Here is a 15,240-nt window from a genome sequence, read left to right on the forward strand (position 1 = left end):
GAAGCCTGAAATGTTCAAAATCCTTGATTACAGAAAGACTGCACATATTCCTCTGAGTGCTTTGGTATGGCTAAAGGTATCACAATTTGGTTCACACCAAACACTGAATGCATAGCACAGAAATATTTTTTTTAAATTCGGTGATTTTTTAAATATGTCAGTACTCCCGAGATGAGCGCACTAGTTGGTGCACTACAAAGTACAGGATGTGGAGTGTTTTGAGGGAAAAAAAGCAGAACACGACTGCATTACTGGGTCCCATTCGCCTCACGCATTCATTAGGTCTACATTTATCCAGCTTGAACACAACAAGCTTCTCAGCTTGATAGAGCAGCTTTGTATTCTGAAAAGGTTCGAGGTTTCTGACATGAGCGAAACGCATGTCCACTCCTGATTTTGAGAGCGCAATGCACAACATAATCTGTTTGTGACCTGTAGTAAACTGTCAAAACAGGCAACAGAGAAAAAGAGAAAGCTTCGTGGCCTGTGGGTAGCGTGCCTCTCTCACAGGATTCAATTCCCACTACCACCTCTCAGAGAATTTTGGTGTATCTGAACATTGCTGAGTTGTTCCTGAATTTTTTATTTCTCTGTTCCATTGGGACTTTCCACCCCCGACCAACGCCACTACAGAGTTTTCTGTGACAATGGATCGATAACACTGTCGCATTAAAATTCAGAAATAATGTGGGGCCTGGACAGCAGTTAATGTGCTCACTGTGATGACAGCGTTACATGTTATAGCCTTATGCTCCGGGTCCTAGCAGCAGATGTGCCAATCAGTTGTTTTTAAAACCATAACTTTTATATTTCTAAGACTGACAAATCGCCCCCATATCCGCAGTTTATGGAACTTCTTTGGAACTGCAATGCCACGACTAAGGGTGATGTCATAGGAAACCACAGGCTATCTCACACTGCCATTCACAGCAGTCATGACAATATTGACAGTTGTCTGTAAATGAAACCGCACTGTATAAAATTGAATGTCGCCCACTCACGTTGCGAGAATGGGGTGTCCATATCTCATCGATATGAAAAATCAATGCTATGATATATTGCCAAATTCTTTATATAATCAGCATAAAACTTTCCTGCCACTGTTTGTGTAGGCAAGCAAGCAAGACTCAAGCAACAATTATTAGGGGTATGAAAATTCATGTTCATAATTCTAACTAAATTTCAGACAGCATTTGCTATTCGATTCGCACTTTCACTATAGTTTAATCTCGTTATAACGAGCATGGATACAGCGAAATATCAGTATAACGAAATGAAGAGTGCAAAATCTGACACGCTATTGGTTATAATGGAGCAGTTTTTTTGTATTGGCATGGTTCAAATTGCACAACGAGCCGTAATAAATGCAAGAAATGCAATATTTTGATCATCTGAATAGTCCACAGTAGTAGTGTGTATGAATCGACCGTGCATTCACATGCCGCACCATATAGGGGCAGTACGAACTAGCATCAAGCTGACAGGCGCATGACCGGCACGTGCTTGAACCATCACCTACTCATGCCGCGCGCCCGTGCCACATCTGCAGACCTGCGCGCAAGACGGCTGCACTCTATGACTCAATCAGCTCCGTTGCGCAAAATGGCAATGCAGAAGCACATGTAGTGTCATTTGAGTCGATTTTTGGTAGTCCACAGCGAGCGCGAGAGGGGACATTACTGAGCACTTCAGTGTTGTATCTAGCACTCAGTCGACAATTGTGAACGCAAGACAGAAGATTGAAGACATCTGTTTACATCCGTTCCAAAGGAGACATGAAGAATTATCACCTTGTCATCATGTCGACTGGTGCTTCTGAATGTTACGTTTGAGAACTTAGTCTCTGCTCATTACAACTTGGTCGTGGCACCTGTACTGACCGACCAATAAATCGCTGACGAGGCTGATTCTTGCAGATGATCCAACTAGGGATGATGACAGTGAACCGAAAAGTGAAGAATGAGCTCTATAAAGCGCAGAGGCTGCCGACACGGCCAGGAAATTGAAGGGCTACCTACAGAAAGTACCTGTGGCCTGATGTCGAGAAAGCTCTACATTTAATTGATTTCATGAAGAATATTGTCCTCTCAAATGCTGCTCAGCGCCACCAAGCAAAGATTGCATTGTTTCGTAAATAAACTTGGGCGGAGCCAGCATCCCCATCTAGTGTTCATTTCTGCTCTCCTACGCAGAAAAAAGAAAGAGCGAGATTTCGCTTGCTTTTACCAAGCTCTAAATTCAACAAGTCTTCGTTATTACACCTTTCTGTTGTTCCCGCAAGAGCACCCTTTGCTTGGGTTTATTTGCAGACTTATGCAGATTTTTAGAACGATTGTTGGGTATAACAAATTTTAGGCCAAAAGTAGGCTTGTTATATCAAGATTTGATCTATTCTAACCTCTTTGATCAGAAATTATGAATTTCTGGTTCATCTAAACTGGCAGTGAAACATCGCGACATTCTCAGACAGCAGTATCTTGCACTTATGAATGGAGCCTACAGCCATTGACATCAATGAAAGCATAGGGAATTTTTTATGTTGGTGAATGTAAATTGATAATGTAATCATTGAAATAATTGATTAAAAAGGTGGGATGCAAACCTATGAGCGCCTGATATCATGTTCGGTGCTCTATCAACTTCGCTAAGACGACAGCTGTTCAGTCTTCTTTCATAGGTATTTGCTGCATGTAACCTATCGTTGAGATGTTCACCAGCACCACTCTTTTCAGTACTTACAGACATGTATGTTCAGTAGCGAGTGTCGCATGGAACATGATTCGACGGGAGAGTAGAAATTGTGCGAAAACACTCTTGCACTACCCATGGCAGTAAGGCTGCCAGAATCGAGGCCCTTTATTAGAACAAAGACCTTTGCTATCGCCAAAATGTTAGAGACTTCGTTCTCCAGAAAATCCGATGTCGTCAGCGCTGTCAAAGTAAACTTATGGCCATGGCTATGGCAGGTGGTCGTGTACATGTGACATGGACGGGACTGATTTGGCGGCAGATTGTGTATCCTCACGAGGCCACATGACATGGCGGGAGCTGACAACTCGGGCTTATCAAGGTAAACTTCGAGATGGGAGAGTGAGATGGAAATCAAACCCACTGGGACCTTTTCATCCACAGTAAAACATGATACTCCTAGTCAACACCGGCATGTTAGTGTCGCTTGGTTAAAACGAGGCTTTATAGGTATCTATGACAGGTGGAATTCCACATGATAGGGCAGCCTACTACTGTATGTGACTTAGTATGTGCGAGATAATTTTGGCGAAAATTAAGAAATTCATTAGTGATTAAACAAGCAGTGTACTCCGTGTATGTTCACAAGTATCTGCAAGGAGAGCCACAGGCGGGAGCCGTTAACGCTGTCTGTTTTACCCTTAAAGGCAGAGCTTTAGTGTCCCCCGAATTTTCTGGCACCCTTGCTCCCACTGTTATAGGTAGCTTAAAGGAGCCATGACATGGTCGTTCTTCATAATGCAGTTTTCTGGTTCAGTAACTAATGCAAGAGCTTATGATTCAATTTTCGAAATTTGGCTGCCCTGGACGCGATGAATTTTTTCCAAAACATACAATCGAAATTGAGACCGGGAGACTCCTCCCACTGGCAGCGACCGCCATATTGAAAGCTCTCGTGAAGTCACTGACACATGCACAGAGCAACGTCGTCTGCTCTCGTTGCTGCAATATGCGCAGCGAGGTCTCATTCCCCCCTGTACTTTCGCGGGCGATCGATGTAGCAGTCGTCCCCCATATACTAATGACTGGTACCACAAAAGCGATAATAACGCAGTTTTTCTTCGGTATAGGTAGGGTCCGGTCACACTATAGGCCGATGCGACGGCGATCGACCGTCGATGGGTTGATCAGTACAAAAATGCCGTCGCTGACGCACTGGTCTGTCACGCTAGACCGATGACGACGCCAGCACAATAAACGATCGCGTATCGTAGTAATGTTAGAGTCAGCTTAGTGGGAACCAGAAGAGAGTGGTAGGGGACTAGTTGCTATGACATTGAATAAACTTAAGAAATTTAAATCTTATTGAACCTCATGCTAGCCACGGCGACATACGCGATGTGGTGCACCAGCGAAGATCTGCTTTCATTCGATGCGTGCGCATAGAACTGATCGGCGAGGCAAGTGACACGGGCAGAAAACGCCGCACAACGGTGCCGCTCGCCGCCGTCGCCTGGGCTTGTGCTGCCGAACGAAAGCTTCATGCCCGGTGAGACGGCGGCCGGAAAAACTGCGCTTGTGTACCTTATCCGTATCGAAAAAAGCGAAACAAGTGGCTACATATTGCCACAGTCCCAACTAATCCAGTGGCGCCATGCCGCGGCCGAACTGTTTTAGATGGGACTTACCATGCCTTGCGCTCTCGAGGGGCTAGAGGTTTTCGTCTTCCTCGCACGAGCTCCCTGCTGTCTTGGACGCGTAGCACGTTTAATTAAACCGGGCTTTGAGTGCTTTCACCGTTTATCGGTGACATTTGGTGGAGGTGCCGGGTAACGATCCATGTACGCTGACCTCGAGGACACTCTTGACGTCAGTTCTCAACGCGTGGCTACAACACCAGTCCACAAGGCGAGCCGCCGCCTGCGAGGCCCACAACCAGAGTTCGGCCAACTCGCAATACCAGCAAGGGCGAAGACGCCCGCTACGGCTAGCCAGACAAGTCAGATTCCGGGAATGCCCCGCCGTTTGTCCTTCACACTCATCGGTCGCCCCCGTCATTCCACGGTGAGAGGTTTGAGGACGTCGAAGACTGGTTGGACAGCTTTGACCGTGTGGCGGGCTTCAACGAGTGGGACGGCGAGCGCAAATTGCGGAACGTGTACTTCGCACTACAGGACTCGGCCAAGACGTGTAATGAGAGCTCTTAGCCACGTTCAACACCAGCGAACGAAAGGAGAAGGCTGAAATCGCCTTGCAATCGAGGTTGCAGCAGCCGAACGAGAGCGTCGCCATGTTCATCGAGGACATGACGCGACTCTTCAATCGCGCCGACTCTGCTATGCCCGAGGACAAAAAGGTACGCCACATAATGCGCGGCGACAAAGAGCAATTGTTTGCCGGACTGGTACGTGACCCGGCAAGAACGGTGGCCGACTTTGCCAAGGAGGCAACAAACATGGAGCGTTCTCTCCATGAACGGGGCGCTCACTACGGCCGTCAGGCTAGTGTAGCAGCCGCTCACCACTGCACGCCCACGTCGTTACCCACTGAGGAGCTTCGAGAGCTTGTGAGGAGCCTGGTGCGCGAAGAACTCGAGAAAGTTCGCTTCGAAGCTCCACAGGCAAGCGTTGCTGCCATACCGGACGTGGTCCGAGATGAAGTCCGGCGAGCTGCTCAGTCGCCACGAGCTCCGCCGCCAGCGCCCTATGTGATGACATACAATCAAGCATTACAAAGCCGTCCTGGGCCAGCGAGTCAAGCATTTTCTCCCGTCACTCCTATGCCTTCACTGCGGTACCCAACTGCAGCTCTACCCGTCGTATCACAGGAGTCCCTGTCCACCATGAGCAAAGCGCGCGTTTGGCGTACGCCAAACAATAGGCCGCTCTGCTACCACTGTGGGGAGCCCGGCCACATCCTCCGCCACTGCCCCTACCGCAGAATGGGCTTAAGGTTGTTTTCACCTGACGCAACTCGACCGCGCTACGGAGAACGGCCGCGGGACTTCGAGCAGTATCTGTCCGATAGTGTGCATCCAACGACCTCGCGGCGACGCCAGTCCCGTTCGCCATCCCCAAGGCGGTTTTCTTCGCCAAGCCGCCCGTCTTTTTCTAGCCAGTTCAGAGGCGCGTCCCCACATCGGGAAAACTGAAGACGGCCTCCCCCGGGGATAGTGCCGCCGCCATTGGATCAAGTCAAGAGCCTCCACCCGACGATTCGCGGCTACGATACGACCGACGACGACCTCAACGACAACGACGTGCTGCGACCGAATGGTGTCTGCCGAAATCCCAGTAATCGCTGATAATCGTGATGTGACCACACTTGTGGACACCGGCGCTGACTTTTCTGTAATGAGCAGTCGGCTAGCTACGGCACTCAGAAAAGTGCTGACCCCTTAGTCTGGACCCCAGATCCGCACCGCCAGCGCCCATGTGGTTACGCCAATTGGCATCTGCACGTCACGAATCCAGATCCGCGGTACTACTTTCCCTGGTTGCTTTGCTGTGCTACCGGAGTGCTCCAAAGACCTGACCCAGTCAAAACGCACTACAGGATTCTAAGACAGAAAATTTCTGTAGTCTGTAGTCTTGCCGTATTTTGGGCATGTCTTGTGTAGTCTGTCTTGTCTTCTGTAGTCTGTCTTGTCTTTTGTAGTCCTGTCTTCTGTAGTCTGTCTTGTCTTTTATAGTCTGTCTTCTGTAGTTTGTCCTCTTTTGTAGTCTGTCTTGACTTCTGTAGTCTGTCTTGTCTTCTGTAGTTTGCCTTGTCTTCTGTAATGTGTCTTGTGTAGTGCTCGTACACTGTGTAACAGTCGTTACTGTGTCGCCGATCAATTAACACAGGATTTGTGTTCTGGAGTAGGCAATGCACAAAAATGCGCAGCTTGGTAATGGTCACCTGTCAATTAACACAAGCTTTGTGCATTCCAGAGTAATTCGTGCACAAAACCACTAGAATTGAAATGAAAATGATCAATATTTATTTACTGTTTCGTGCTTTTTTTTCGAGCTTGCTGATGCATGCTGTCCAGCGTTGTCCTGGCCGCAGGTTCCTAGATACATCGCCCATGAGCCAAGAAAAATGGTTTTTGTCTTGGCTGAAAAAAAGAAAATATAGAGATCATCGCTGCTACCTGCGCAAAAAAGATAAGAATGCGTTGACGCCTCGACACTGGTCGCCTTTCAAATTTGGCGCCATGGTTGTTTTCTCGTTGACTTGATTGGTTATCAATTAGCTCTTATTTTACCCTCATTTCATCCCAGCAGCGATTTCGAGTTTTCAATCTTTCCTCCATGGATCGTTCCTGCCCACTCGCTGAATACCCGCCCAGTCTAATCACCCGTTCATTGCCATTCGCTTCTCAATAATTGCCTAATTGCCTCTAATTTATCATTCCTATCTCCTGGTTAAGTATAGGACACTTATCACAGGTCACGTGATTGCTCATTTCAAGTTTTCAAACTTGGCGCCAAGCTTTGGCTTTGTCCATACTTCCAGTTTTTCAAACTTGGTACTACGCTGTAGCTCCACCTACTTTCAGCGTTTTCAAATTTCGCGGCACTTTTTGCCTGGCCCAGCCACTTTTTGGACATTTTTGGCTGTAAATAATTATCCGATCATGAAATTTTCTTTTCGAGCAGCATCCTCACATTATCCTCTGCCAATTATACAACCAATCGTATGACGCTATCTCTTCTGAGTTGCCCACAACTGCTGCGGACACGATCCCCGGCAACATAGCCTAGTAAACTTGTCACTTTATTCAAAAGTTGTAATACTGAACAAGGCTTATGACTGGCCGAGTTGGTACTGACTCACCTTAAAACGAGCTAGAGCACACAAGAAGACATGAGCTCAAGAGGCGGGACTAACAAAAATTTAATTAAAGATTTTGATTATTTGATATGTGAGCGTTTAACGTCCCAAAGCGACTCAGGCTATGTGAATGCCGTAGTGGAGGGCTCCAGAAATTTCAACCACCTGGGGTTCTTTAGCGTGCACTGACAACGCACAGTACACGGGCCTCTAAAATTTCGCCTCCATTGAAATTTGACTGGCGCGGCCAGGATCGAACCTGCGTCTTTTGGGACAGCAGCCGAGCGCCATAACCACTGAGCCACCGCGGCGGCATCATTGAAGGAAAGCCGCAAAAGAAGACCCGCGAAGAGATACAAGCGCACAATAACCCAAAGCAGCGAAAGGGCGAAGTGCAATCAAAGGTCACTGGCATACTAATGAATCATCTAAAAAAGCAAATTCCTTACGGTGAAGGTTAACCGATGGCTTAGCCACACGTGTCCTTAGCCTTACCGATGTACTAAGCCTCAAATATCTACCGACAGATTTATCCCTTCCATAAACCACTGATGTGTCGTGGAAATTAGGCGTGCAACGAGACAGGTCATCCTCAGATTAGCATTCACAAGATTGAGCACGCAGTGCCAGATTAGAATTTGCCTTCCCCCTATACAGTGAAAGTGCTCAGTCAGGCGCAAATTCAGGTATCTGCCTGTCTGCCCATATTAGTTGCAGCCATAAGGCAGTGGAACGCAATAAACTCCGTTACTTTTGCAAGTGGTGAACCTTTTTTTGTGACACTGTCCATTGTGGACAAGTACCCAGTTTAATCAAGCCTTTTTAATGGCGGCGCAAAGGCCTCCTGTCTTGCACTTCGCTGTTAATACAACAGCAGCATTTCGCTTTCCCGCGACTTTCTTGAGACTCTGAAATACTGTGGAAGTAAGGTGTATCAGTATCATCGGAGTATGTGCTCCTTACCCTCGAGCGAGTGAAAACATACTATGACAGGTTGTTGAGATGGGCAAGTGGGAACCCAGATGCTTGGAAAGCTGCTACAAGAATGCGTCCTAAGCAGTGATGGCATGACTTATGTAAAGCTGATGTCATGCACACGATTGCACACCCATCAAGTGTTACCATCTTTACTGACCTTAACCAGCAACAAATACACCTCTTCACCATCCTTCCCCAGCAACGAGTGGTCCGACTCGTAGCTAAAAAGAGCCTTCCCCGATCTTTAGCTGTAGCCCCGACAAACATATTCGTCCACAATGCGCAGGTCTGCATCAAGGAACTGCTAACGGTTCTAGTTAGACAATTTTGATGTAAAAGACAGGCCTTGACCGCATGCCTTAAAGACTCCTAAAACATCTTGTGCCAACTTATCTGACCCTTCTATGTCCAGAAAAATTAGATAGTCATGAACATAACAAAATGCTACTATTCCAAGGTCTTCAAAACAGGGCTCTAATGCCTTATCGACTTTAGTAAAAAAAAATGTTGCTGAGCAAAGGTACGACCTGCGTGTAAATACCGCCCTGCCAACTGATAAATGCAGATTTGCAGTAAAAGGACAACAGCCCCATGAAGCCAGCAACCGAAATCACGCAATCATCTGTAAAAGCATGTTCATTGTTCACTCTGATGCAGTTTGTACATGCCTCAGAGGTCTATTATGTGACAATGAATAGTGCAGACCCTCCATGTCGATGCTCACTGCAGAGCACTTGCCCAGGTTGCTATCCACAAGAAACTAGAACTCCACAAAACTCCACTTTTGTGAGTTGGCAAGGCGGTATTTAAATCAGAAATCAGGCATATGCAGAGGGTCCCAGGTTGCACTGTTCCTCCGCGACATTCTTCTGTCCAGAGTCGATACCGTATCAAAGCCCTGCTTGGAAGACCTCGAAATAGTAGCATTTCGTTATGTTGATAGCTACCTAATTTTTTTGCACAAGGAGGATCAGATAAGTTGGCACAAGACGTTTTAGAAATCTTTAGACATGTGGTCAAAGCCTATCTTTTATGTCTGATTTTCACTAAGCATAAGTGTTTGTAGCTTCTTGACTTAGACCTGCGCTTTGCGGAAGACCACATATGTTGGCGCCACAGCCCAAGATCAGGAAGCCTCTTAGCTACGAGTTGAACCACTCGAGGCTGGTGAAGGACAGGTTGGCAATCGCATGCATCATGACCGCTTTATGGAAGTCATGCCACCCCAGTGGTTAGAATGCATTCTCGGAGCAGGTTTCCAAGCCAATGGCACCTGGGTTCCCACTCGCCCACCTCGCGCACCTGTCAGAGTGTGTTTTTACTCTCTCGAGGGAACGGAACACCATTCACATGATGCTGACGTAGTTGAGCAGTACAAAAAGACGGGCTCTATACCTTACCTCCAAGCCATTTCGCACCATCCCAAGAAAGTTGCACCAAAGTATGATGTTGCTGTTGTCTTGACCGCTAAAGGTAAGGTAGAAGCCCTTTGCTTCTTCGTTCAAACTAGGCTTGATACAACTACGGGTAATCGTCCGCTATGCATAGTGGCAGATAAAAAATGTTCACCACTTGCAAAAGTAAACGGGTTTTTTGCGTTCCACTGCCTCGTAGCTGAAACTACTATGGGCAGGCAAGCAGATATCTGAATGTGCGCCTGGCTGAGAGCACTTTCACTGTATAGAGAGAAAGGCGAATTTTCACCTGACACTGCACATTCAATCTCGTGAATGCAATCGGAGGACGACCTTTCTCTTTGCACGCCTGATTTCTGCGGCACATCAGTGGTTTAGGGAAGTGATAAATCTGTCCTGATATAGTTGAGGCTTACTACATCAGTAAGGCTAAAAACAAGTGCCTGGCTAAACCGTCGGTGAACCTTCACTGTAAGGAATTAGTTTTTTAGATGGTTTACTAGTACATCAGTGCCTTTCGGTTATTTTTTTGCCCTCTCACTGCTTTGGGGTCTTGCGTGCTTGAATCTCTTTGCAGGTCTTCTTTTGCCACTTTCCTTTAATAAAATTTCAGTTGTTAGACCAGCCTCATCTTGTGCTCATCTCTTCTCCTGTTTTGTGTCTTCTGGCTGGTTTTAAGATGTAAGAATGAATGCCAAAATAAAGCCATTTTAGAGTCAAGTGCACTCATAATGGCCACAGCTATAATGAATGTTCATTTATTACAAAAAATAGTGCTTACTTCATTAATTTATGCATGAAGTATATGACACTGCATCAAAATAAAAAAAGGACTAAGCCTCTAACCCTCATGGCCAAACTGCAGTTACAGCAAACAAAAGGACACCATAAACCTGCCCCACATGCAAAAGCTTGCACTACAGGCCAATGCAGAAATAAGATCAGATTACTTCCCAAACTGCATGAAACTGCCACGCAAAGTAAAGATTGTGACAGGCAATAAAGGAGCAACAAAAAAGCAAACTGTAGGTAGCAGCCAATCTCATGCAGACAAGCTACAAGGTCAGGCCAACATAGATGTGGAAGAAATTTGAAAAAAAAGCCACAACAAGCATATAATTTTTAAGGTTTTCACAGCCCTTCAAATGGCAAATACTTTCCTGAAAAAACATAACAGAAGCGGCAATTTTTTTTGGCAATCAATTTTTTTCATGTACTTCATTATTCTTGAAGCATGGGCGGGCATAGAGTAGTCAGATTAGTGCATGCATTCCTAAGCAATGTCATGCCAAAAACTGTACTTACAGAAAAACCTTGCCTTACTGAGTGAATACCACTGGCCATCCACTAATTTCCCAGCCTGCTCCAGGTCCCTGGCAAAAATCACACGCAACTTGGTGGCTTGTACAACTTCCATGCAACTCTTGGTCTTTAGCTGGAAAAAAATTGAGAGATCAGTGAGATATAAAATTTTACATGCATTGCTTTGTTTCAATGACCGACTAAGAAAGAAACAGCGGTTTCTGTGAGCGCAACTATTTTTTCACACTAGCTTTCTACAGTAAACCATGGTTATCGCGACCTAATTCACACTGACTTGCTGCACGGCCCCAGCACTACTGTGTATAGCTCTATGGTTTCAATTGCTTGTTAGCTCTCAGCCCTTAGGCTTGCACTCGTTAATGCAGAAAACCTCGGAAAGGGCACCCAGAGCTTCGAGCTTTAAGCCATAGGAATTCAGAAGCTCAGTGGTCTGTAGGAGAATTTTTGGCTGGGTGACACAGTAGCAAATGCTTCTCCAGCTACTTTCACTTCATTGCAAAAAACTCGCACAGCAGAGACCTGTCCTCCATTTGGCATTAAAGAAACAATCACTGAAATTCAAAGCACGCATACTAAATGCACACCTACCTTCCAACACAGCTTCATAATAATGGGTATAATTATTGGAATGAAATACCAGTTAGTACATGTAGTTTTCAGTGTATCCAAAAATTATAAGCAACCGATAAACAATAAACATTAAAAGAGAAATAAAATAACCAGAATTGTTTAAGAAATCTGTCAGAAGAATTATGTGACATCCACTACACTCCAGCAGTTCTTCGCCATTGTGCACCTTCAAACCACAATTTCTTACAGGCACATTTGCACAGAAATTGGGTTGAACCTGATCTTTATGAATCTTTTTTGGTGCAACAGTAGGAAGAAACCAGGTTTTACCCAAAAACGAAGCACCCTACACATTGCATCACAAGCCCAGATGGTGCACTTGAGTCGCCTCTTATGCTTATGCAAGAAACAGGAACAGAGATATCTTGTCTAAATCAAAAAAAAAAGAGGAAGTGCAGTGCATGTGTAATGCAGAGAAGATATAAGCAATACCACACTAAAACACTGGGAGGATTCCAAGAGTAGGTGAATGCATGAATGGGTGGCAATCAGGTGGCTAAATGAGATTAGGAAATTTGAGGAAAAAGGGTGGTAGCATCTGGCACAGGAGACAGTTACCTAAGATTAACTAGAGAACCATTGTTCTGCACTAACTTTAACAGCACATTCACACGACAGACAAAATCACTAACTCCAGGAACAGACTGAGCATCATGCAACTCAATGTCAATCACCATTGCAAATGGCGCCAGCACCGCAGACTGCACATGAGGAAAAGTAGACATATTTTTGCTCTCAACTTTGAGCAGCAGTCAGCTGCGCTTTTAGGAGCAAAGCTGTAAAGTATGGCAACATTGGCACTTTGTTTTACTGACATGAGGGTGCTTGTGAGCATGCAAGTCCCATGTTTGTTTTGCACCAAATGTGTTAATTGCGAGGTATGTTTAACTAAAGAGGGGCATCTAACATGGGCATCAGCTCTTCATTCCTTCCCTTTTATATCCCTCCCTTATATCACGGTTCAAGTGTCCACCAAAATGTAAGACAGTTACTGTTACATTTCCTTGAATTTTCCTTCCACTAATTTTAAATTTTTCAAGTATACAGCTTTAAGAAGGTAGAGGTACAAACTGTGCAGTATAACCATATGCTATGGCAATAAACCAGCAATAAATCTGTGCTGACAGCAGCTTGCCCAGTGCATTGCAAGGATGCTATACCATACAAGGATTGGTGTCGTCGTGCAATGATACATTACTGACTGACAATTTGGTCTCTGTGTCAGAAATACTGGTAAACCATCATTGTAGAGCACAATGTTTTTAAAGGGATAAATGAACATATAGGTCCTTTTCGAGGACATATATGCATACCAGGCAACAGGTGTGCAATGTCAAAGCACGTTTATGTTAACAGCAGCTGCGTCAAGAGCTACATCAGCGACTATATTTTGTACAAGTCTACTGTTCCGGTAATTATAAGCTGAGGTACAGCTGTGAAATGCATGTAGAGTTTCATGCATTTCTAAAAATAGCTGCAAGCCTATATTGAAAATATTTTTCTAAACAGGCACCTAATATATGCATCACTGAAAAAGAATTACCATGAACGGATCAGGAGGGATGGCATAGCCGAAGGCAGGAAGCACGCATGGCGCAATAGATGCTGGCCGCTGGCAACTGCAAATAAATACATCCAGAGCAGCAGCTGTCAGTGGCTGTAGCCATGTCATGAATGACAAGAGAGGAAATCGTCTACTGCTTTAAAAACTAAACTTAGACGTAATATAAGTAAATAAAAACCAATGAGCTAGCCCATGACAAAACAAATGAACAGATTTTATGTAATGCACCCATATACATTCTTTGAGAAGAGTCACAATGACTGTTATAACCACACTGAAAGATGAGCTGGCTGAAATACCGCACACCAATTTGACTATAGGATGTGCAGGTTTTCATTAATTCCAATCATGGTGCCTTGCACCAATGTCTAGGTATTAAATTGAAAGTTGCAACCAGTCTGCCTTGGTTAAATGAGAAGAGAGAATGGAAAAAGGCATGCCTTCAGTAGCAAGAAACTTGATATCTCACAGCACAGCTTGGCATCATAGAAAAATTGCTAGCGCATTTAACAAATCTGAATACAATTAAAAGCTGCTCAAATTTGTCGACTGGCCATGCAAGTAAGGGCAAGAGAAAAAAAATACCAAAGAACACTCGTGAGTGCGGCGAAGGGAGGTCTGTAGGTAGGATCCCGTGCCTGGGAAGAGTTCCGAGCTCGGAGAATTGCCGGCACCACAGCTGGTGGCACGCAACCAAGAATAAATAATAAAACAAAAATAAGTAACAAAAGAACCATCGACAATGGTGAACGACTTGAATGAGGGCCACAAAAGCGAGGGATATAGCAAAAAGGTAGAAATCCTAAATAATTATGCAGTTGCATATCCGACAGCTTGCAGTGCTCAGGAGAGGAAGCATCAACGTTTACAGCTCAGGAGACGCAAGATTGATCTAACTTTGACATAACACTGCTTCAAATCCTGCTCCACTGGGGAAGCACAGACAAGTTTACAAATGACAAGGCGATCAATATGAACTAGCCTTTCGCATGCGATCACTGTCTCAAAATTTAGTATGACGCATATTAAGGCACAAGCACTAATCCGATGAGTACTAACCCTGAGCAAAATAGTGCGGTGTCTTATTGCAGCTGGCCTAGCGCGAGCGCTCCGCCGCGCGGCACTTCTCGCTCATCGTCTTCTACGCAGTGCAAATCCATGTTTTTGCACCGAGTGTCGAAGCGCTAGCAAGCGAAAGCGTATCTCTGTTGTGATATCAGGTGCCATTTTTATTTACCACGGCACGCGAGTAATAAATGCACATAAAGACAATGAGAACAACACTTGTCATGCAGGATATAGGCCCTGCTTTTTTGGCGCCGCATTATAGCTGCGGCAACCGCAGCCGGACTGCCTCTACTCACATCCCTATATAGCCGCATACAAATAGCGCGTGTGAATACAGATCATTAGCAAAGAAACGCAGAGCGGGACTCACCAGCCATGCGATTCATCCAGGCTTAGTAAAACGGCGCAGGAGTCTTCGTTCCCCTAACAGATGAAAAGACGTCGCAGCACTCTTCATGGCTTACCCGTTGAAACTCGCCAATGTTGACAGGCCGAAATCCTGGTCGTTGGCTTCCAAAACACACTCCTGCTCACCTTCCTATTGAATGAGTTCTTCACACGTGTCTGCCGTACAAGTACTCAAGCAATGCCTCAAAGAGGCAAATAATTCAAAACACGACGTGTCGGTTGCGCTGCAATGGCGCCGACGGCTGCGCTTTCGTGTCGGTGAAAAATTACAACCGACAAAAACATTTGTTTTTAAACCATGAATACTTATATTATCTTCACAACAAAGACACTGCATTTATTTTAAAT

The 15,240-nt window shown here is 45.4% G+C and overlaps 1 long non-coding RNA gene across 1 annotated transcript; it reads right to left on the reverse strand.

Moving 5' to 3' along the window:
• Positions 1-6,647: 6,647 nt before the first annotated feature.
• Positions 6,648-14,087, reverse strand: LOC144094997 (uncharacterized). The gene is made up of 4 exons (XR_013306649.1): positions 14,002-14,087; positions 13,396-13,471; positions 11,205-11,334; positions 6,648-6,787 (listed from the first exon to the last, which is right to left on the reverse strand). It is a non-coding gene; the product is annotated as an uncharacterized LOC144094997 (long non-coding RNA).
• Between the last annotated feature and the right edge of the window lie 1,153 nt (positions 14,088-15,240).

Source organism: Amblyomma americanum, chromosome 6 (assembly GCF_052857255.1).
Source record: "Amblyomma americanum isolate KBUSLIRL-KWMA chromosome 6, ASM5285725v1, whole genome shotgun sequence".
In the NCBI taxonomy this organism is placed as follows: Eukaryota; Metazoa; Arthropoda; class Arachnida; order Ixodida; family Ixodidae; genus Amblyomma; species Amblyomma americanum.